The following is a 22,884-nucleotide window of genomic DNA, read 5'->3' as shown; positions in this document are numbered from 1 at the left end:
TAATCCCAGCACTTTGAGAGGCTGAGGTGGGCGGATCACTTGAGGTCAGGAGTTGTAGACCAATCTGGCCAACATGGTGAAACCCTGTCTCCATTAAAAATACAAAAAAAATAGCCAGGTATGGTGGCATGTGCCTGTAATCCTACCCAGTGGCATGCTACTTGGGAGGCTGAGGTGGAGAATCACTTGGACCCAGGAGGTGGAGGTTGCAGTATCCAAGACTGCAATACTGGACTCCAGCCTGGGTGACAAGAGTGAAACTCTGTCTCAAAAATAAAAAGTGAAAAAAAAAAAAATTAAAAGTTTTAAAATTCACTTTGGTATGATATTTTGACCCCTCAAACTTTTTTATAGATAGAATGAGCAGTGGAGCCATCTGTTAAAATGCTTTGGCTGAGTGACTCAGCCAGTAGACGAATCTTGACATATTTATAGCACCCTGCATTGATCACTTTAGTTGTAATATAACAGCTGTTTATTGAGTACCTTTTATGACACAGGTCTTAGAGAACTAGTGGTAATCAAAAGAGATGATACATCTGACTCCTCACAGAGTGTCATCTGTTTAGAGGGACAAGGAGGAAGTCTCTGTCAGTAAAGGAGGAAAATTGAATGGTGACAGGGAGAGTAGGTGCTGTGGTGAACATGCAGAGGAGGCTCCAAACCTGAACATGGAGGTGGTTAGGGGAGACCTAGGAAGGAAATACTGGCCGAACTGAGACCTACAGACGAGGTTTGGGGGAAGGTAGGGGACGGACTCAGAGTTTGAAGACATACATAAAAAGTAGGTACAGCCATAAAAAAGAACGAGTTCATGTCCTTTGCAGGGACATGGATGGATCTGAAGGCCATTATCCTCAGCAAACTAATGCAGGAATAGAAAAACAAATGCTGCATGTTCACACTTATAAGTGGGAGCTAAATGATGAGAACACATAGGCACAAAGAAGGGAACAACACACAATGGAGCCAACCAAAGGATGGAGGGAGAAGATCAGGAAAATAGTGGGTACTAGGCTTAATACCTGGGTAAGGTAATCTGTACAACAAACCCTCATGACACTATGTGACAAACCTGCACATGGACCCCTGAATGTAAAATAGAAGTTAAAAGAAAACTCACATAAACCAAAAAAGAAAAGTAGAAAGAGAACTAAAAAAGTTATTTGTGTCTGAAGCAAGAGAGAACTTGTGTATGACTGCAGCACGGAAAGCTTGAAATGTGGGACCTGGTGGCAGGCAGGGAAGGGGAGGCCCCAGTGGAAGCAGCCAGGACCTGACCATGTGGAACTGCCAGCCATGAACCTGGTCTGGACATGTGTGGAGTGCAGTGGAGAGCCACAGAAGGCCTGCCTGCAGGGAGTCAGACAGAGTCGCCTCTTTGGGAGATCACTCTGCCTTCATGATGAAGAATAGGTTTGGAGAAGCAAGACTGGAGAGAGGGGGCCTGCTAGAAGTAGTCATGCAGGTGGGCACTGTGAGCCTCAGCTGCAAGTATTTTGGAGAAAAATGGATCAACATGGAAGAGATTTAAGATGCAGAATTAACCATGCATTTATTGAGCAGTAATAGTATTAGCTAATATATATTGCATATTTAATATGTGTCAAGCACTGTTCTAAGTGATCCACATGCAATATATTATTTAATAACAATTATAGTCAACATGTACAATCTACTTTCATTTCTCTACCAATCCTACAAGGTATAAGTACTATTATTAGTCCTATTTTTAAGTATAAGAAAATTGAAGCATAGAGAGATTAAGTACTTTTCCAAAGCCACACACCACACAGTTAATGGCAGGGCAGGGGTTCAAACCCAGGAATCCCATTCCGGTTCCTGAGCTTCCACCTACACATAAGCAGTCTCACAACAACCCCTCGATTTAATGTGAGGATGAAGAGAAAGAGAAGTTAAGGAGATGCCTACATGGGCAGCTGATTAGATGATAGTGTCATTTGCCTTTGTGGTGTCCAGAGGAAGTAAAGAAATAGGAAGACAATTTCAGACATAATTTTGAAGGGATCTGTGAGATACACAAATGGAGATGTTTCCTGGGTCATTGCATATGAGGTTCTGTGGCCCAGGAGAGAGTTTGGTGGATTTTTGGTCTCCCAACAGTATAAATGGCAGTTGAACAAGGGGTTGAATTGAGGAGAAAGTAGAAAAGGGAAGAGGGCCAAGAAAGATGAAACCTTGAGGTGCACTAAAGATTTAAAGGATGGGCAGAGGAAGAAGGATCAGCAAAGGATACTGAAGAGAAGCAATGAAAGAGACTGCTTCAAAAAACCCAAGAAGTTGTGTTGTTTCAGAATTTAAAGAAAGAGACTGTTTTAAGATGAGGTCAGTGATGCCAGTGAATATTGAAAAGGTCATGTTAAAACAAAACAACAGCTAAGACTGAGATTTATCCATTGGAGTTAGCAAAAATAAAATTGAGAACCATTTGAGTGTTGTAATGGGGCCAGAAAGGAAATTGTGGTGAGTTGAGATACTGAGATAGGCGGACAAGTGGAGTGAGTGACTCTTCTTTGAAAGGCATGTGGTTGGGGTGGGCCATAGTGCTGGGGGGATTGACTTATTAAAGGTGGAGTAAATTCTTAAATGCTGATAATAGGTTCCAGAAGAAGGGAATTTTTACAATTAAGGGATAAGGAGAAAAAGAAGAACTAGGAGAAGGGTCTCTGTTCCCTTTTTATATGAAAGGACAAAGGAGCAGGTGAAGATGAAGGGGAAGTTGCTGACTTTTCCACCTGTGGTGATTTCTGTGGTGGAGGAGGTGAGGTGAGACTGGGAGGAGTTGGTTATGGTATTTGAAATTGGAAGTACGTGGAATGTTGTTGAGGTTGGGAGCAAAAATCGACTTAAACACAACAGAAGAGCCAGGCTAACCAAGCATCTATTTTAAGTTGTGGAGCAGGAACTGATGGAGCATCAATGCATGTGGTCAGATAGCACAAGGCCACTCTGCATGCCCAGGAGGCCAGGACACAGGGAGGCCAGGTGGAGAGGTACCAGTGAGGGAGGTGGACATGGGCAGATCCTGAGGGCCTTTAAACTATGAATTTTGATTTTATTGTGAGGTTATTAATTATTTAGCCAGCTCTTATAGGAGCAGTTTATAAAGTATGTTCTAGAGAATACTATTGATTGACAGGTTTTTCAAAAGCCTAAATGGTGTTCAAATTGGTGTCTTGTGAGAATTAATAGAATGTGTTTTGATCACTTTCATAAATAAATACATTTATGTCATATTTTCAGTAAACTCATATTTGGTATCTAATCAAATTCTTTTAGGCATGAATTCTAATGAGAGGTTTCTTGGGTTATTGTTACTGTTTTGTTTTGTCTTCTGTGTTTTTATATTCGGAAGCAGAATCAGCTTTTGGTATCTTAACTGAGCCCTTAGTCACTTGCTGTCATATCATGATGTTAATTTCCATCATTTTGCTTATCATGCACTTGAGTTCTTGTGTTTATTTCTTTGTCCACTTGTTTAATTTCAGTCTCTTCACACTAAAATATGAGCTGTGTAATGCAAAGACCTAGTCTTGTTCACAATCACACTTCTTGTACTTCTCAGGAAATATTTGTTGGGGGCAGGGTAGAGGAGTTGGAGAAGGAAGGAAGAGAGAGGACAGTAAAGGGAGAAAGGAATTCAAAAACTGCTTCCCTAGTGGCTAGTGGTCATGGAAAGAAAGTCTTTAATAAATTAGAATGTTGTCTCAAAAAATACAGGGAAATCTGCATTGACAATTGCCTTTCATACACCTTAACAAACTAGTTACATAATGGGATATCAAAATTCAGTCAATGCGTTTGACAGTTTAATTTGTTGTGATTAAAGAAAACAATGATTTTGTTTATAAATTTAGCCCCTAGGAAATGTGATTTCAAATATCAAAGCGTAAGCATTTTTTATTCGTTTTAAAATTGAAAGTTCAGCAAATACTGCTTTATTCTCCACCACAGTTTTTTCTCTGTCAGTAATGTAGCAGTATGTGTTAATTTCCAGAAATTTATTCTCTGCTATAAAATTTCCTCTGACCTGAAAACTGTTGAATCAGAGTTACTTTACCAAACTGTGATGGAATGCCTAAAATTTTTTTGGGACAGAGGAGGTAGCAGAGAGGTGGTAAGTTAGCGTCTTTCCATTATGTGAATAACTGGTAAGTTGGATTCCAAACAGAACCCATGTAGTGTTTTCATGAATTCACATTTGAAGACAAAAGTCATAGATTTTCAAAACTTATACGAATTTGGCTGTCCTAGGGCAACTCCTCACTTAACAGCGAGAGAACACATGGGACCAGAAGGTTGAATGATTCACCCAGGGAAGGTTGAGTGACTCACCCAGGGAAGGTTGAGTGACTCATCCAGGCAAGGTTGAGTGACTCACCCAAGGTTACTTGGTAAGTAAAGAGAGAAGCCAGAAGCCTGGGGCCTCCTGACAGCTCCTGCTTCTCTCTTTACTGAGGTCTTCTGCCATGGGAAGAAACTCTAAATGTTAGCAACCACTCAGATGGTGTTAGTTTTATGTCTCTCTATATATGTTGAAAACAAAATGTTGAAGTATTGCATTTCTCCTACTTAGGGATTCTGTCACATTTAATAGGGTTCTTTAAGAAAAAAACACGATTGCTCAATATGATTATATGGGCTCACCATAACCAATGGCAGGCAAAAAACCTGGGAGGATAGACACTAACCCCACATTATTTTGTTGGGATACTATTCCACATTCTGAATGCAATTTCTTCTTCCACTTTATAGACCAAAAGATGGCTGTTAAATGGAATATTTTTGTCAAACTAAGTTTTTAAAGTTTTCAGCTTCTTCTCCTGGCTTTTTTTTTTTTTTAACTACTGAAGAGTCTTTTTTTAACTACTGAAGAGTCTTTTTTTCTTTTCTTTTCTTTTTTTTTTTTTTTGAGACAGAGTCTCACTCTGTCACCCAGAGTGTACTGCAGTGGCACGATCTTAACTCATTACAACCTCCGCCTCCTGGGTTCAAGTGATTCTCCTGCCTCAGCCTCTTGAGTAGCTGAGAATACAGACGCCAACCACCATGCCTGGCTAATTTTTGCATTTTTTGTAGAGACAGCGTTTCATCATGTCGGTCAGGCTGGTCTCAAACTCCTGACCTCATGATCTGCCCACCTTGGCCTCCCAAAGGCATGAGCAACCTCACACTGTCTACTGAGGAATCTTAATTGAACATCAAAATCCTGGTTTTACTTATCAGGAAAAAAAAGTTAACTGTGCAACCATGACTAATTATCTGATTAATTTTTAACCACTTCTACTTAGCAAGTATTTGAAACACTTTTAAGACTGATGCATCTGTTTTGTTTTTGTTTTGAGATCAGGTAGAAGATCTACAAAACTAGTTGTAGGCCGGAAAAAAGTTTCAGATATGATAAGTAGAAATGTTCTGCCTTAACTCGGGTTTTTGAGTCATGAAATAGTGCAAACTCTTAACATTACTTTTGTGGAGCTTTGTAGTCCATAAAAATAACATTGTTGTAGAGCCTCTGTGTGCGTCAGCTGTGACTGAGTGTTTTGATGTCTTAGCAAAAGGCAGAGGAGTGCTTTCCTTTGAAATGTGTGAGGCGGTTTGAGATGCAGCTTCTCAGATGGATTTAATTAGTCCTTCATAGAACTGGATGTCCGTTTGTTGCTGCTGAATTCTCATTTCATTCACCCATAACTAGAAACACCTCGCTTCAAACGGGTTTCTTCAAAGAAAGAGGGGTTTAGGGTTCTATGTAGTACGCTTTTTGATGTTGGTTTCCCGTTAACTGAGAAGACCTTATGTTTATACAACTGTTATTATTAAGAAAACATAGCTTTCTTCACCGAGGTTCCTTTTGTATCAGCACTGGTTCTTGGTGGCAGTCAGAGGTCTGTGGAATAGATCTCTGTCAGACTATCACAGCAGCTGTGTGTTTGCAGATTTTGCTTGCACAAGGCATGAACTGAAAATATGGCATAAACTTGAGTAATTCCCTAAACCCAGAAGTGTAATATAAAAACCAGTAACTGAATCTGATAACATGGTGGCTGTTTGTTTCAGAAGCTTATATTAACTGCAAAAGCAAAGTGAATCAACTAACAAGGGTTACCGTGACTCAAATAGTAATGGTATTTTGATTCACTTTGCCTACAGTGCAAGGTCAGGTCTGTTTTTCAGTAAATATGTTGAAAGAATGAAACATATTCTTCATAGTAAAATTATGTTTCTAAAAATGTGTCCTACTACTAATATTTTTAAAATTATCCCTAAACCTTCATATTTCATTAAAACAGCTACTTGAATTTACTCTGCTTTCTTCTCTTTCCAGTTCGTGTGTCCAGGGTCTGGCATACTCCATCATCAAGGCAGCTTTTATCTTCTGTGTCCATGATTCTAATTACATTTCAGGAGGTTGTGATCTCTCCCAGAATCCTGTTCATGCATTGTGTTTAGGATGAAATGCTTCAGGGGTTTTGGGGGCTGTTCACACATGGGCACAGGTTTGCAGATCTAAAAGTTTCTTTGCTCTAACATCCTGATTTGTATAAAAATCCTGAAAGCAAGTTTCAAACTTCTAGTTATTCTTTGCCTTTAAGGAAAGACAAAGTTAATTTAGACTATTCAAGCTTAAAATTATCCCTAAGCCACAGATCACACTGAAAACACAGCCCATAAATTCTTTTGGTATCTTGTTTCCATATTCCATCCAAGAGTCTGGAGAATCTGTAGACTTACATCTGCCTTCTTAGCCATAATTTATCTTTTCCATCTTATTCACCAGACTCAGCACTGCATAAATGTGGCAATTTCTAAAACTCAGTGGCCAGGGATATACCATCATTGAAGAGTTTTCAAATACTCAACAAAGAATTAAAAAGTTTAAAAACAATATTGGAGCAATTATAGCAATAGGTCAGAAAAATATTTCATTGAAAGGGCCAATATACAATTGGGGCTCCATCTCTGTGTTCTTGATTGTGTGTTTTATGTTTTGTGAATATCTTGTGGAATTCCCCATGTTAAAAGAATTATGGGTGTGGCTCAGGAATATTTTATTACATTTGTGTAAATTAAATATTTTTTAAATTATGGATATGATCTAAGTATTCTTTTAGTGCTTCTGTCTTTGGTACAGTGTTCCATGATTTTTAATGTTTTTATTTGTTGAAAAAGCTCTAAAAATCTTGGTTGAAATATAAAATCTCAGAAGACAGAACATTTGGTAATTGTCTTTTGTATTATTTTGCAAGGCAACTTGTTAGGGAGCCCAATTTCTAGTAGTTGAAGTTAATAGGTAACAAATCACAATGATCATGTTTTCTATTATGCAGAGTGGGCAGTCTTATAAAAAAGAAACATCAGTCTCTTTGGATATAGGGACACAACCAATCATATGTTTCCTCTATTGTCTTCAATTTGTAAAAATCAACCTACCTACCATCACTATTTACCCACAAGGTTTTCTTTGGGGTTAGCTAAGGGGGTGGTAGAGAAGCAATAATGTAACATTATGCTGAAAATTATAGTCTTTGAAGATAGAGAAACCTCTGTCACTTACCAGTTGTGTAAAGTTGGAGAAGTTACTGAGCCTCCCTGAACCACTGCAGCAGTGGTGTTGGCACAGAGGAAAACACAAGGGCCATGAGGCAGGTGGACTTGAGTTGAAATACCAATCCTGAAACTGCTGGCTGTGGAATCCAGTAGAAGTTTGTTTATCTTTTCTTAGCCTTAGTTTTCCTTATCTGTAGAATAGGAATAATATTCTCCAGGGTTTTCGTAAAAATGACATGAGATTTTCACATAAAGGTTCTAATGGACAGTGGCTGGTATAATAAGCACCCCAGAAATGATTTCTCTTCCCTTTAGAACATGGATATTTTGCTTTTTAAAAGAAGCTAAAGTAGCTTTTACTTTGCAAGTAGTTCTTGTCAATTGTATGAAAAATTCTTGGAAAGTTTTCAAAATAGAACAAAAAATAAAATGTAAACATAATTAGCAAGACTTGTTGGTGCTGATTAATATGTTAACATTCTAATAGTCTTTGTTAGAATTGTATCATTTATTTTACAAAGCCCTTTTTGAAGGTACAGCAGAGTACCTGGGAAGTAGTTATAGAGGTAATTATCATGTCTTGGTGATTCACTTTGGGAACTTTTGTTGAATGAGGCTGGTGAACCTAGAAAGCTGTTACCTCTGCCTCCCCATTTTGGTCCCCAGGGCCTTGCTGTGGTTTGAAAGCCCATGTAATAAACCTGCAGTTTCCCTTTCTTCCACGATAGGGCGCACCTCCACTGTTAAGGTACGGGGCTGACTGGCTCCTGCCCTGTGGGAGATTTGACCCTTGTCCCTTTAGAGGCCCTTCCTTATTCATGGACACTCTACTGAGTGTCTGTTACAAACTCTCTGGTATAAACCCCAGATGTCATGGATTTACCACACTGATTATTAGAGTGGCCATTATTTGTGATAAAATATTGACCCTTGCTATTATGTTTCCCTTCCAAATAAACTTCCAGTTAGACAAGTATCTGCATTGGCTGGGTTGAGGTGTCATCAAATCAGCTTAGGTTTGGATGTACTGTTTTACCAGCTGTGGACCTTTGAGCAATTATTTAACTTCTCTGAGCATCAGATTTGTCATCTATAAAATGTGGTTAATAACAGCTCCATTATAGGATGGCTCCTAGGAGTCTATGAGTGTAATGTATATTAAAATACTTGATTGATATTAGGCCCTCAGTCATGTTCCTTTCTTTGGTTTAGACTCGTTTCTCTGTAAAAGCAATAAAATGTTGATAGTTGGAGGCGGCGGGGAACCAAAGAGCATTCATAATCTGGATATCACCACTATTGAAGTTGCTATTTTGATTCAGTGTTTTTTTGGGTTTTTTAAAAGATATTCTTATTTCTAAGAGGGGAGATTATAAAACATGCCATTTTCTAAGTCAGTGTTTAAACATTTAAGAAACAGACATTTATTGAAATGTTAAAATATACAAACTTACGGCTTTGAGCGTGGCTGTGCGACTGTATTTGCTCTTGGCCATATTTATCGTGGCAGCATGGTAATGGGTTTATACTTGTTTTATCACTTGTGGTTTTGTTGTTTTTTTTTTTTAAATAAAAACTGTGTTTAGCTGTGACGTGTGACTATCATTCAGAACAAGATTAAGGAAACCAGATGGAGATTAAGCATAGCACAATCCTCTGTTGTAAATAACCACAGACAAATTTGTGAGCAGCTATGAAATTCCCCAGTTGGACAAAAAGTGCTTATATTAGCTGTGAAAATCTAGTGATGATGATTTGAGAACTAGCTTAAGTCTCTTTCATCATTCAGGTTCAGTGTGATTAATAGTAAAGTTGTTTTAGATGTTTTTGTGATTAGATTTGAAACAAGGTTTAGGAGGATTATGATTTTGTTTACAACCAGCTACTAAATACACCAAGGAAATGTGAAAGCTGGTAGTAATTGGTGAGCTTGCTGGGAATGGATGTTGTTTCCTGTAGTGTAACTTAACAAAGACTGAAGGAAGCTCTGTGCCATTTTATTTCATACCACTGGTTTAGGTGCATTAATTGATATTTTAACCAAAAAGTTAATGTAAATCAAATCTTTAGGTTTAACCTATTCCATTGGGTTTTAAATTATCATATATGCATACCACAGCACCCCTCTCATTGAGAACGTTACCTCAATAGGAAGGTTGTTTCATTCTTGGTTGAGTATAGCATCCCAGCTTGTAATTAAGCTGCAATACAAAAAATATACACACTTACTAGAAGGATATTCTTGCTAGCATTCTGTATGTATCATTGTAAAACTTCAACAAGAGGAGATAATTTTGCTTAGATTTCTTAATTTGAATTGTTCTACTATTTGGCACTGGGTGGAAAAGGGAAAAAAATCATATTGAAAGCATTGTTCTGTTAATGAAGTTGCTTGTCCTTTTTTGTGCCAAATTTGGCAGGTAAAATTACCATTTATTCTACTTGCTAGAGCTGGAGAATAGACTGTTGAGGAAAAGTAGCAATTTAAGTAATGACACTAGATAGAATGTGCTACGTTATATACATCGCCCATACTTTTAGATATTGACATGCAATTTTTATTTCTCTTTAGTAATGCACTTTGTCTTCAACCACTATATTACTTCCAGTAGGTTTCATCAGCTACATGCAATTTGCTTCAATTGTGAAATTTAAAAACATACTATTACTATTAATTATAATAAATCAAAGTGAAGCATTTTGATTCAAGAAGAAATTAAAGATTGCTGAATTTTATTCTGAATATTTCAGAAGTATTATCTTTAATTGTGAATATTTAATGTAAAAAAAGATGAAATAGAAGCTTTAATTAATTTGAAGAAATATAATCAAATTCGAGGTATTCACAGTTTCTTCCATGTTAAATATGCTTTGCCTATTTATATGTGCCTGAATTTTTGTTTTGTAAAGTATAAAAGAGAACTTCAGTTTAAAATCTTATTCAAAAATGAGAAAACATCTAACAATATGAATAGGTAGTTATAAAAATTAGTCATGTATTTAAATGAAATGCATAAATTCAGCATTTGCTAAATTTGAGATATTTCAAATTACTTATAAATACCTATTTGTTTGATGTGAATTTCTAATTCACTAAGTTTCTTATAGATTAAATTTTCCTTAGTTGTAAAATGTCAGGTTTAAAAGAAAATATTATTGTTACAGTTTACACTGTAATGACTTGCTCCTCCTCTTTAAAAGCAATGGAAACTAATTTGCAAAACTATATTTTTTAAAAAGCCAAATGGTAAATTTATAAACTTGCAAATGTTAATTCATGAACAGAGTTGAGTATTGCTGGAACTCACTCACTTCTTTCTGCCCACTAAACTAACTGGTAGGCAGGTGCAGATGTTACAAAATCTAACATCGCAATTGACACTAATTGGCATAGTTGTTGGCAGTCTTATCAGAAAGCAAAGGGCTGAATGGTTGAATGGGTTTAGAGAACTTGAATGGTAATAAGCATTTTTATATGCATCTTGAATTACTTTTGTGACCCAGACAACAGGAACACTTTATTCTGACCTCATTCTTCAATGAATAGGAATTGTAGAAAGCATAATATGCAGTGTATGTGATGACTGATTGTTTTTCAGGTAACCTTTTACAGCTATCTGCTCCGTTGCCTACTTCCTCCCCCCACTAAGTCCCTTCCCAGCGTTCAAAGAAAACAAAGTACTGTAAATAAATGTGTGTAATAAAAAGGAGATAACGATTACTACTGAATATTGAATTAATTTATTTGAGTAGTTTGTGGTCAAAAGCTTGAGCATATCATAGGAGTTTATGCTAAACGAAAGAAAAAGTATTCACTGAATTTATAGATGAAACAAAAAGACGACTGGGACTTGCTTCTTAATAGTCTCAGAGCAGGCGGGTGCATCAGTGGGGATATGGAGGAAACAAGATTGGCTTTGAGTAGGTAAGTTTTGAACTTGGGTGATGGGTATATAGGAGTTTATTAATCCATTCTTCCCGTTTCTGTATATGTTTGCAACTTTGCAGAACAGAAAGGTTGTTGTTTAATATGCAGGGTGACTTCACCCCTGCTGTTGTCAGGTTTTTCAGTACCTGCCAGTTCCTTTCCAGGATCTGTCCCTTTTATCAAAAAGTCCCATCGATAGTGAGAACTGTATTACCTGACGAGCTAATCTGTGTGCTTATGTATAAGTGAGTTATTTTCTAGGCAGTACAGATTTTAATAGGAACTTTCTAAAGACACTACTTTAATTAAAGGAACAGCTCTTGGATTGGGAATTATAGTCATTGGGGTGGGACTTTGTATCTATATGTGACTATATGTAGACCACTCTTCACCCTTACAGAAGTGTTAGGTGATAATTCTTAGTGGTGGTGGTGGTGGTGTTGTTTTTGAGAAGGAGTTTCGCTCTTTCACCCAGGCTGGAGTGAAGTGGTGCAATCTCAGCTCACTGCAACCTCCTCCCTCTAGGTTCAAGCAATTCTACTGCCTCAGCCTCCCGAGTAGTTGGGATAATAGGTGCCTGCTACCACACTTGGCTATTTTTTGTATTTTTAGTAGAGACAGGTTTTGCCATGTTGGCCAGACTGGTCTCGAAATCCTGACCTCAAGGGATCCACCCACCTTGGCCTCCCAAAGTGCTAGGATTACAGGTGTGAGCCACCGTGCACAGCCTGATCTTAGTTCTTTATGTTAGAGGTAATGATGTTTTCTTCTTCTGTAGAAATACTTTCTAAAAAGAAACTGCTTTTCTTTAGGTAAGTTACGAGAGGTTTAACATGTTTACTCATAAAAGTTTCTCTCTGCTTCCCCAAGTAATTTAGAATTGCCTGTGTTTAAGAAAAAAAAAGAAGTTGAGATTTGTTTCCCTCAGTCAAAAGTTCCTTTTGAACAGGAGATACCCTGGGAGAGATGCTTGCTGGGACTTCACCTTGAAGATTAAGGGCTGAAAACAGCTTCCAGAACCTGGGTTTTCTTCCTACTTCCAGTTGTCTAGATGAGTGCTTAATGTATGTTTTGTACTCTGCTGTGGGGTTCCCTTGAGGTTTATTGTAATCAAGTAATAATAAACTTTTTAGAATGTGTTCAAAATATTGATCTTTGACTAAGTAGAGGAGAAGAAACCAAAATAATTTTTCAGACTATTGTTTCTTTTCCCATGGTTTTGGCTTATCTTGAGAATTGACTTGACTTGTTCCCTTTCGTATTTCAAGCATTGCTTGAAATATTTTAGATTTTTTTTAGTTCTTTAAGGAATTAAACTCTAAAAACACTTCAACTGTTTTTTTGTTTTTTAATTGTATCTTGGGAGGCCTTCAGGAATGAATGTAGCTTGCTCATTATTTTTTGTACCATTCCCAATCACTTTCTACTTATTCCTTTCCTTATTAGTTTTCAATTTGGTCATGTTGCGTATCATTTCTGGTAAGTGCTACCAAAACTGATACATATCAGCCACGCTCTTTTTCAAGACCCTTGGAAAAGTGTCAGTCTTATTTTCCTTTCAGTTTGGGAGCACAGCTGCACAAAGAATAGAATAGTCTTACTTTGTTTGCAGAAGTAGAAGGATTTATCTAACAACTTGAATAGATAATTTTATTTTGGTGGATGAAAGTGAAACCTTAGAATTGGGATATAATTTTAAGTAGCATTTTAAATTTGTTTTAAAATTCTTTCTTATTGCCTGCCTTTCATTAAATGAGCTATGGTAAGTATGCTTTGGTGTATATGTGTAGGTGGTGGAGAGGTGTTTACCTTTCTGTGGGTCTCTTGTAGATTTTGTATTGTAAAAGGGCATAATGGAGTCCTTCATGTAGCTGTAATCTGCTATTGTAAGCATATATGGATTTTTAAAATACAATCATTATAATCACTTTATAGGACATTACAACTGAAAATATTTTGACTTAAAAGTTGCTTTATTAGGCCAGGCCTAGTGGCTCATGCCTGTAAGCCCTGCCTGTAATCCCAGCACTTTGGGAGGCCGAGGCAGGTAGATCATCTGAAGTCAGGAGATCAAGACGAGCCTGGCCAACATGGTGAAACCCAGTCTTTACTAAAAATACAAAAATTAGCTGGGTGTGGTGGCGGGCATCTGTAATCCCAGCTGCTTGGGAGGCTGAGGCAGGAGAATTGCTGGAACCTGGGAGGCAGAGGTTACAGTGAGCTGAGATCACACCATCGCACTCCAGCCCAGGCCAATAGCAGAGAGACTCAGTGTCAAAAAAAAAGGTTTTGTTAGTCTTACCAAAGCTTTGTTGGAGAGTTTTTTTGTTTTTGTTTTGTTTTTTAAAAAGAACCATGTTATCAATGGTCAACAATCTAAGGTTAAAAAAAGAAAAAGAAAAAACCTGTTTATCTGGAAAACATCCATTAAGAGTATGAAAGTGAGTCACCATGCTCGTGTCTGTTCTGATATTTTAGTTTAAAACATAGCTTTTGTAGCTTTTCATTAATCCTGTACCATAAAAATAAGTTAGATTTTTCTATCTAACTTAATTAGATAATTTTTATTTTAATACTATAGATATTTGTCAAGGATCTGTCGTTCTTCAAGACCAGGGCACTGCGCTAAGTTCTTCATGAGGGGCGTGAAGGAATAATGCCTGCCCTCATGAACTTCCAGCCTACTTTGGACGTGTTGAGATTAATACAGTAATAATTGTAATATAAGGCTTACTCTGATAAATACATTGAGATATAAAGTGTTACAGAAATTCGGAGCAAGGAAAGACTCAGTCCTATTTAGCAGTGGGCAAGGGATGGTACGGGTGGGTGGTATTGGTAGGGGCAGGGGTGATAAGGCAGAAAATCAAGAGCAAACTGAACAAAATGAACAGGATAGGTGGCAGGTCATGGAAGATGGATGGTAGAATTCTGTTAGGCTGAATTGGCTAGTCCAATTTTAGAAGATAATAGGATTAAAATTTAGGAAATAGTGCCTATGCCCATTTGCTGAACGTAAGAGAAAGAGGGAAGAAAAATTGAAATGATAGAGTGTTAGATTGTGACCATTGGTACAGAAGATCTGGAGGACCATATGGTCCTTTTTTTTTTTTTTTTTAATTAGGCAACCAGAGCCAAGAAGGATTTTGAACTGAGAAAACTTGTAAGACACAATAAAGCCACACGTGTAACTGGTCTATGGAAGTGAATACAACTATAGCAGGTTAGAGATGGGGCTTTAGGAAGGTTTTCTTGTTTGATGGGGTTGTTAGTAGTAAAAGAAATGGGAAGGAAAATAGTTCACATTCAGCTCAGAGGTTTAACAGAAATATGGGGAGATAGATGAGAGAGATGTCAGGCAACAGTGGGAAGGAGAAGGCCAAGCAAACATGACTGGCATGTGTGTTAGGCTGTTTCTAACACTGCTGTAAAGACATACCTGAGGCTGGGTAATTTATAAGGAAAGAGGTTTTAGTTGGCACATGGTTCTGCAGGCTGTGTAGGAGGCATAGCAGCATCTGCTTCTGGGGAGGCCTCAGGGAGCTTCCAATCGTGGCGAAAGGCAAAGGAGGAGCAGGCACATCACATGGCAAGAACCGGAGTGAGTTGGGGTGGGGAGGTGCCACACACTTTTAAATGACCAGATCTCATAGGAACTCAGAACAGGAGCCCACTAAGGAGGTGGCCCAAGTCATTCATGAGGAATCCACCCCCGTTGTTGCCGGACTTTTCTTTGGTTCAGCTAAAGATGGGGTTCTTTGTCCCCAGTTAAGGTTAAAAAAAAAAACCAAAAAACACCATGAAAATTCAGGCTCACAGACAATTTGAATGGTTAGTAAGACAGAGTTTTATTGGGTAAAAAGGAAAAAAAGGGGCAACAGGGACTCTGCAAAGCCAGAGTCCTGCTAGAATGCTTTTCTCCCGCAGCTTGAATGTTTAGTTCCACACAGGAAGAGGAGGGTCCAGCTTCCTCCCCGCTGCAAACAGTGCAAACTTCTGAGGCTCAACCCCAGCGCACAGGCTGGTTGGAATTTTTGCAAGGACCCCCTCCCACCTGGCTGTCTCATTTTCGCCTCTAAAGAAATACATCTAACTGCCATTAGAATAAGGGTAAGGACCAGAACATTCTTAACTGTTTCTTGCTGACAGGGGATGCTGTTTTGGGGAGACAGCAGTCAGAGATCCCTCAGAGGCCGATCCAGGGGTTCCCAGCAGAACGGGCCGTTGTCAGAGGCTCTAGTGGCATGACTGTTTGGAGTTTGATGGCCTGAAAGCAAGAGCAGACAAAACGGGTTATTAGAAAACATGTATTAAAACAAAACAAGAGGGGGGGTCAAGATAGCTCAAAAATTAGGCCTTGTACCAGTCTGCACAGGGAGAAGGAGGCCAAAAGCCCAACTAGTAAAGAAAACTTCACCCTTTGCCAGCATGCTGGGCTTCTGAGTTCCCTTCCCTGAGCCCAGTCCTAGGCCAACAAGTTTAAGGTTTGGGAAATGAACTGTTTCCAGCTTGGAGGATGCATCTGAGGTGAGTGTCTTATAGTATGGAGACACAATTACCTATTCGTAAAGAGAGAACTGACGAGGAGAAAGGAGAGAAGAAGGCGTTTTTTTCAAAGGAGTCCCAAGGGGTTCAGGATGCATTCGAAAGAGGCACAGACTGAAGATGAATGGCTACCTACATAGAAAGAGGGGAGCAGGTGGCCCTGGTTTCCTTCTCTTCCTGGTAGATACCCGGGGTAAGTGAGGGAGAAAAGGCAGAGAGTCCTCTTTCCCTTCTTCTGTCCTTGCATCCCCAAGTCCTGGTAACCTTGGCAGGCGCTGCCATAGGTGTCAAATCTACTTGGACCCATGAAGCAGGGGACCTAGGGCGTGAGAATCATCCGCTCTTACCCACGTACCCCCTATCTTCCCTGCTGTCAGTAGCCTTGAATTCTCTAGATATCATTTATGCCATGGATACAAATGTAGCCTTTATCCATGGAACAGGAAGCTTTGGGTTGGCTTCACCAGCAGGAGTCAGCCACGCTCACCTGCACTGTGCCTTTTAACCTCTGTTGTTGTCTGCCTCTGGATCCCTTATGTGCAGTTTCTTTCTAAGGCTTTGACCTGAAACTTGGAATTTAGTCTGGAACACAAATGTGTCTCAGGGAGTTACATGGACTCCTTATCATAAGCTGAATACTAAGGTGAAACTGTGGAACTAAGTCCTCCTCCAACAAGGGAGAGGAAGGCATGCCTTGTGACACACCCAGATAACTGGTGGCTCTGGTTATGCTTGCTAGGATTTGGGTGCATGATGCTTGGCTTTGGTTAGCTCCCTTGGTCTTACTTTACCAAAAGGAAACCTCCAAGTGATGGACATCCTGTTTATTCCCATCACCTGGCAGGATTTACAGGATAATTACTCAGAACTAGAATATGAATCTACACTTTTACATTATCCATCCCTTTTGTTCTTTCTGAGCTGCAGCTAGAGATTGCTGGTTGGTCCACAGGAACAAGCAAGGTTAGTCTAAAATGCAGGTGAAAATGTAAAAACAACTAGTGCGTTAGAATTTAATGACAAATGTATGATAAGTTTCAGAACATAATTTATCTCCATTCTTCATTTTTGTTAACAAACAAATTATGATATGACTGAGTGGTTTGCAGAGTAGACTTTAATCTTATACATGGCCTGATTATTTGCATAAGCTGCAGCAAGAATAATTATTTCTACATAGGCCTTTTGGATTGGCTTTGATGAAAGTCTATTCAACAAGGAAACCTCAGAAGACCTTTTAAGCTGAGCCCAGCCATGGGTTTCTATCCTCAAATACCTGTGAGTTAGGTGATCCTCTCCTTTTAAGGTCCCAAGATAAACTTGGAGCTCCTGGACCTGTTAGAAAGTGACATCCTTTACAGATCACAGGTCAAGAACCATGTAGAGAGACTGCATAGACAAAGGGCATGAGATCAATTTCCTCAATGGGCTTTTATTGGCTCTGCAAGTCAAGATCGACTCCTTAAAAGGAAGCATACCCTTCCAGTCAAAGCCTTCGTAAAATAACCACTTTCTCCAATTGTGTTCTGTTGCAAAAGGAAAATGGATTCTTACTGCACTGATGTGAACAACCATATTGCCATAAGAACACACACAGATAGTTTCTAAATTCTAGAAGAACCAGGAATAAAGAAACAAACATGCTCCAAACCTTCATCACAGGAGTGTATACCTTACTTAATTATTAAAGTCTGTAAATAGTTCACAGTGGGCTAGGCGCAGTGGCTCACACCTGTTATCCCAGCACTTTGGGAGGTCGAGGTGGGCAGATCCTCTGAGATCAGGAGTTTGAGACCAGCCCAACCAACATGGAGAAACACTGTCTCTACTAAAAACACAAAATTAACTGGGCATGGTGGTGCATGCCTGTAATCCCAGCTACTCAGGAGGCTGAGGCAGGAGAATTACTTGAATCTGGGAGGCGGAGGTTGCAGTGAGCCAAGATCACACCATTGCAATCCAGTCTGGGCAAAAAAAGTGAAACTCCATCTCAAAAAAAAAAGTTCAAAATAAGTTTGCTTGACTTTGAAAAACAAAACAAGGATCAGCAATATTCCAAGCAAAAGTCAAAAAGGTTGCTTCAGCTTTCTGAATTCACTCCATTAAGTTAGCTTGTTTTGCTTGATATTTGTAAACACTTCAGCTCTTTATGAGTCCTGTACCTTTTCCTTTATTTTAATGTTACAGTCTCCAAAGTTATCAGAATCCTGTATTTGAAAGAACCTGTTAAGGTTCTATAGCTTATTATAAACCACCTTTTGAAAAGGATTAAAACAAGACAACAATTGTTGGTGAATAGCTAAATGTCCAGGGTAGTTACAGTTAGAAACACAATTGACAAAGAAATTTGGTTATCTCCATGGTTTATAATAACTTAACAAACTTAATTATGATTGATACCATATACTTGGACATTAGAATTTTAGAACAATTACATATAACAAAATGTTATTGACAACAAAACGTTGTTGACAGCACAGTGCAGTCAACGAAATCAGAGAATTACTATTAATCCAGTGTTGCCGTCTAGTTCGAGAGCTCTGTTCACGTTCACTAAAGAGAGGATCCTTGTACTTGGGAATAAATGCTGAAGTACTAAAGGGTAATGGGGCATCATAAAATGTATTCTGTATGACTCAGAAATGTTGGCAGCTAGGGAATTCTGGGTCAAGGAGAGAAGGGAAATCCATGTACTATTGCTATAACTTTTGTGTATATCTGAAATCATTTTACAAGAAAGAAGCAAGATACAAAGAAATACTTCCCCAGGATGTTTATTAGAACAATAGAGGCTAACTATATCATTTTTCTATTTCTTATTAGGTGCAATAAAAGGTACTGGTAACTGTTAAGTTTAACAGTTAAAGGTGGCTGGGCGCAGTGGCTCACGCCTTGTAATCCCAGTACTTTGGAAGGCTGAGGCAGGCGGATCACCTGAGGTCAGGAGTTCAAGACCAGCCTGACCAACATGGAGAAACCCCATCTCTACTAAAAATACAAAACTAGTCGGATGTGGTGGCACATGCCTGTAATTCTAGCTACTTGGGAGGCTGAGGCTAGAGAATTGCTTGAACCCAGGAAGCAGAGGTTGCTGTGAGCCAAGATCTTGCCATTGCTCTCTAGCCTGGGCAACAAGAGTGAAACTCCATCTCAAAAAAAGAAAAAAATCAGTTAAAAGTAAGGTCATAGCAGTGGCTTATAGAGCTGACAAGTGCCCTGTATACTCTCTATAAGTGCATCATTTATTATGATTAACCTAATGAAGTTAGTATTTTTGTTTGTTTTTTAACCAGGGTCCTTCTTGAGATGTAATGGGTACAGAGTAAATGGCTGATTGCTAGCTTATTCCCTGGATGGATGTGATGAGTGGGTCTAGGGCATCAGTTTCTATATCTCACCTTTACCAATCAAGGAAATTGGGACAAACCGTGATAGCAAACAAATGAAAATTAAAAAAGAGTTTTATTGTTCATGCTTGCAAAAGAATCCTGTTAATAGATTTATAATCCACAAAATCTTTTGGGAATAAAATTATAGTAGCAAATAAATTTAAGATACAAACATAAAACTATCAAATATGTTTTTGTATTATAATGTAAAAATATAATAAATATTTTGTATATACATATTAGGAATAATGTTACTGGTGGCCACAGATGCTAAAAAACAGAATACAACTGTTAGAATATCCTGGTAAGTAGGAGCATAAAAAACAGAATATCAAATACATTTGTTGTTGGCCAGGAGAAATGGAATACTTGGGGAAATTCTGAGTATCTAAGGATAGTACTAGAATGCTAAGCAGTCACAGGTAACAATATAAAGTAGGTAGGATTAACACGAGATAGCACTTCACAGTCGCAATGTATGGGAATTAGGAAATCCTTAGCCATTTTTCTGGAAGCCTTATAGTCCACTTAGATAATAGATGTGTTCTGTGGTGGTAAACCACCAGCTTAAGTAATGGGATTTATTGGGGACATCAGTTGTAGCAAAATACATAGGAAAAGCAAAAGAACTAACTACTAACAGAAATCTGATGAAATTAACAATAAATAATGGAGGAGATATTAATGGAAGAACAAGAAAAATTGAAGAACAGTAAATATAGGCATGCTTGGAAAAGGAGAAAAACAGATCTCCAATAATCATTTTTGTGGGAAGAGTATAGAGTGTCACTAAGTTGAACTAACAGCAACAGCCAGCATTTATTGAGAGCTTATTATGTACTAGGTGCTGTTCTAAGGGATTGACTTTATTCCTCACAACCACTCCATGAATATGCATTTTACATATGAGAAAATGGAGACGTGAACAGTTAGGTAACTTGTGGAGCTGAGATTCAAACATAGGCGTTGTGACCCTTGACAACAATCCTGCATAGCAACGCAGGATTCCACCATGATCAGGTAGGGGAGGGAAAGGCAGTTTCAATTGTTCCTTATGTGAGGAACTCATCTACCTGGAGTTATTCATTAAGCTGATATAATTTACAGCGTGATCTGCAGAGAATGACCTTATCACACCAATCCAAAAGAAACTACCACTATAATTAAACTGTGGGCAAAATAATGTAAGATATTTTTGTAAACTGTAAAACTGAAATTAAAGTTGTTACTGATCAATTAATGAGGTGATAATTAAACAGAAACTAGCCAACCTGACTGATTATAGACCAATACCTAAAATTTGTTTTTGCAATTCACAACCTTTGAGATATATTTAATTACATTTGTAACACATGCATTTTAATATAATCTTTTGTGACAGATTGACGGATCTTCACCATCATTATATGTAATTCCTTTTGATGTTTTTGTCATTATTACATATATATTTGGGAGAGAAAGAAAAGGCTGTTTCCCAGGTGATAGTGATAAAGAGCAAACTTATAAAAAATGGTTGTCTCCTTTTGTTTGTATGAAACAACCATCTCATTTCCCTTTGGAATGTCACTAGAGGTTTGAGAGCTGTATTTTGAAACAATATTTTAGTAAATAGGAGAGTAGTGTGTTTAAAACTGTTTTATAGTTTATAGAAATGTTAAGAATCTTTATTATAATAGCATTAAATTGTTGAAGTTTTGTCATGCTTTGCCTAGAAATAAGCATTGAAGCAGTGACTTAGCAGCGTTATTAGATCTATTAAATAATTGGAAAATGATGTGCTTATTGTCAGCAACTTAGCTTTTTAGAATTTAAAGTATGTTTGTGTTTCACCTCTCTAGTTGCAGTTTATGTAGAATTTAGTGAACCATAATAATGTTGGATGGTGGTAATATCCCAATTTAATTAACTGCATAGCATACAAACTTCTTTGTTAATGGGAATGGGATATATCTCATTTATTTGATATATAATTTAATAATCACATTTTTGTTAGAAGTAGTTAAGTGATAAGAACTAAAAAGAACCAATAAACATCTCCATCTTTAAAACAGTCTTCTTACAAATATGCAGTGAGCATCTATTGTATACAAGTACTATATCTTCATATTTAGAATACATTTGCTATTTTGCTTTTAACATGTGAACTTAAGTAAAATACTCCAAGGAGTATTGCAAGGTAATGGCCCCTATAAATTACATAATTTACATGGCTCTTTAATTTTCTTAGATGTAAAATAGGAGGAGGGCATTGAATTAGAGTGTATTATTTCTAGGATTTGTTCTGGCCCACAAGTTGAATCAGAAAACTGTGGCTTGACTGGGCACAGTGGCTCATGCCTGTAATCCCAGCACTACTCAGGAGGCTGAGGCAGAAGAATTGCTTGAACCCAGGAGGCAGAGGTTGCTGTGAGCTGAGACCAAGTCATTGGACTCCAGCCTGGGCAACAGAGAGACTCCATCTCAAAAAAAAAAAAAAAAAAAAAAGAAGAAGAAGAAGAAAAGAAAAGAAAACTGTGACTTAGGCCTGTAATCCTAGCACTTTGGAAGGCTCAGGTGGGAGGACTGTTTGAGGCCAGGAGATCGAGGCTAGCCTGGGCACACAGTGACACCACACCTCTACAGAAAAAAAAAAAAAAAAAAAAAATTAGGCATGGCAGCAGACATCTGTAATCCCAGCTTCTCAGCCAACTGAGATGGGCAAATTGCTTGAACCCAGGGACTTGAGGCTGCAGTGAGCTCTGATTCCACCACTGCTTTCTAGCCTGGGTGACAGAGTGAGACCGTCTCTGAAACAAAACAATGAGAAATGTAAAGATCTTTTTCCACATTTTGTGCAGTACATTCACTTTTAAGATATACTGTGAAAGCCTCTTTAAGGAGCAGGAACTAGTTATTCCTCTCTGAGAATTAGTTATAACTTGATCAACAAATCAGTTTTTTATCCTTCATATCATCTTCAGATGTAGAAGCATAATATATGATCAAAGTCGTTTTAGAAATAGCGGAATACCTGGATTTTTAGTTTATATTTTCATTGCACAATGCTATTCTCTTTAACATTTGATAACAAAGAAAGAACTTAGAATTTGTGTATAACAAAAAAGATGACTTAGCTGGTGAATCAAAAACACTTTTTATAGCCTCTGTCTTCCTAAAGTTTTATTATTTTTGGAAATGCTTTTTTGGCAAATATTTTGTTTTGTAAGTTTTACATTTCTAACTTTCAATAAAATTAAATGTTTAGCAGGTGCTTGCTGTAATAGAAGCTGTAATATTTTAACTGTCATGAGGTATCTCTGAGGAAGTGTTTCTTTTTTGTTTTTTAATTGTAAAGGATGTCAGTAATATCTCTCAAATGTCAAATTAATTTTGGGTGTGTACTTTCTTTTTCCCTGTGATGACGTAGATAGGAAAATCGAATGTTCCAAACAACTCATGAAAACGTTCCACTTC

The 22,884-nt window shown here is 38.0% G+C and overlaps 1 protein-coding gene across 7 annotated transcripts in view; it reads left to right on the top strand.

The window, feature by feature from the left end:
- Positions 1-22,884, top strand: part of PCCA (propionyl-CoA carboxylase subunit alpha) — a 445,241-nt gene that overhangs the window by 306,220 nt on the left and 116,137 nt on the right. Inside the window, exon 20 of one of the 7 annotated variants that reach the window (XR_012514290.1) lies at positions 6,347-11,494. The exons of the other annotated variants lie outside the window; for them this stretch is intronic. The gene's annotated coding sequence lies outside the window, so the exon portion shown is untranslated. The remainder of the gene's footprint in view (positions 1-6,346; positions 11,495-22,884) is intronic. 7 annotated transcript variants of the gene reach the window in all.

Source organism: Saimiri boliviensis, chromosome 16 (assembly GCF_048565385.1).
Source record: "Saimiri boliviensis isolate mSaiBol1 chromosome 16, mSaiBol1.pri, whole genome shotgun sequence".
Taxonomy (NCBI): Eukaryota; Metazoa; Chordata; class Mammalia; order Primates; family Cebidae; genus Saimiri; species Saimiri boliviensis.
The sequence above is the reverse complement of the archived record's forward strand: the minus strand, read 5'-3'. Positions and strand labels throughout refer to the sequence as shown.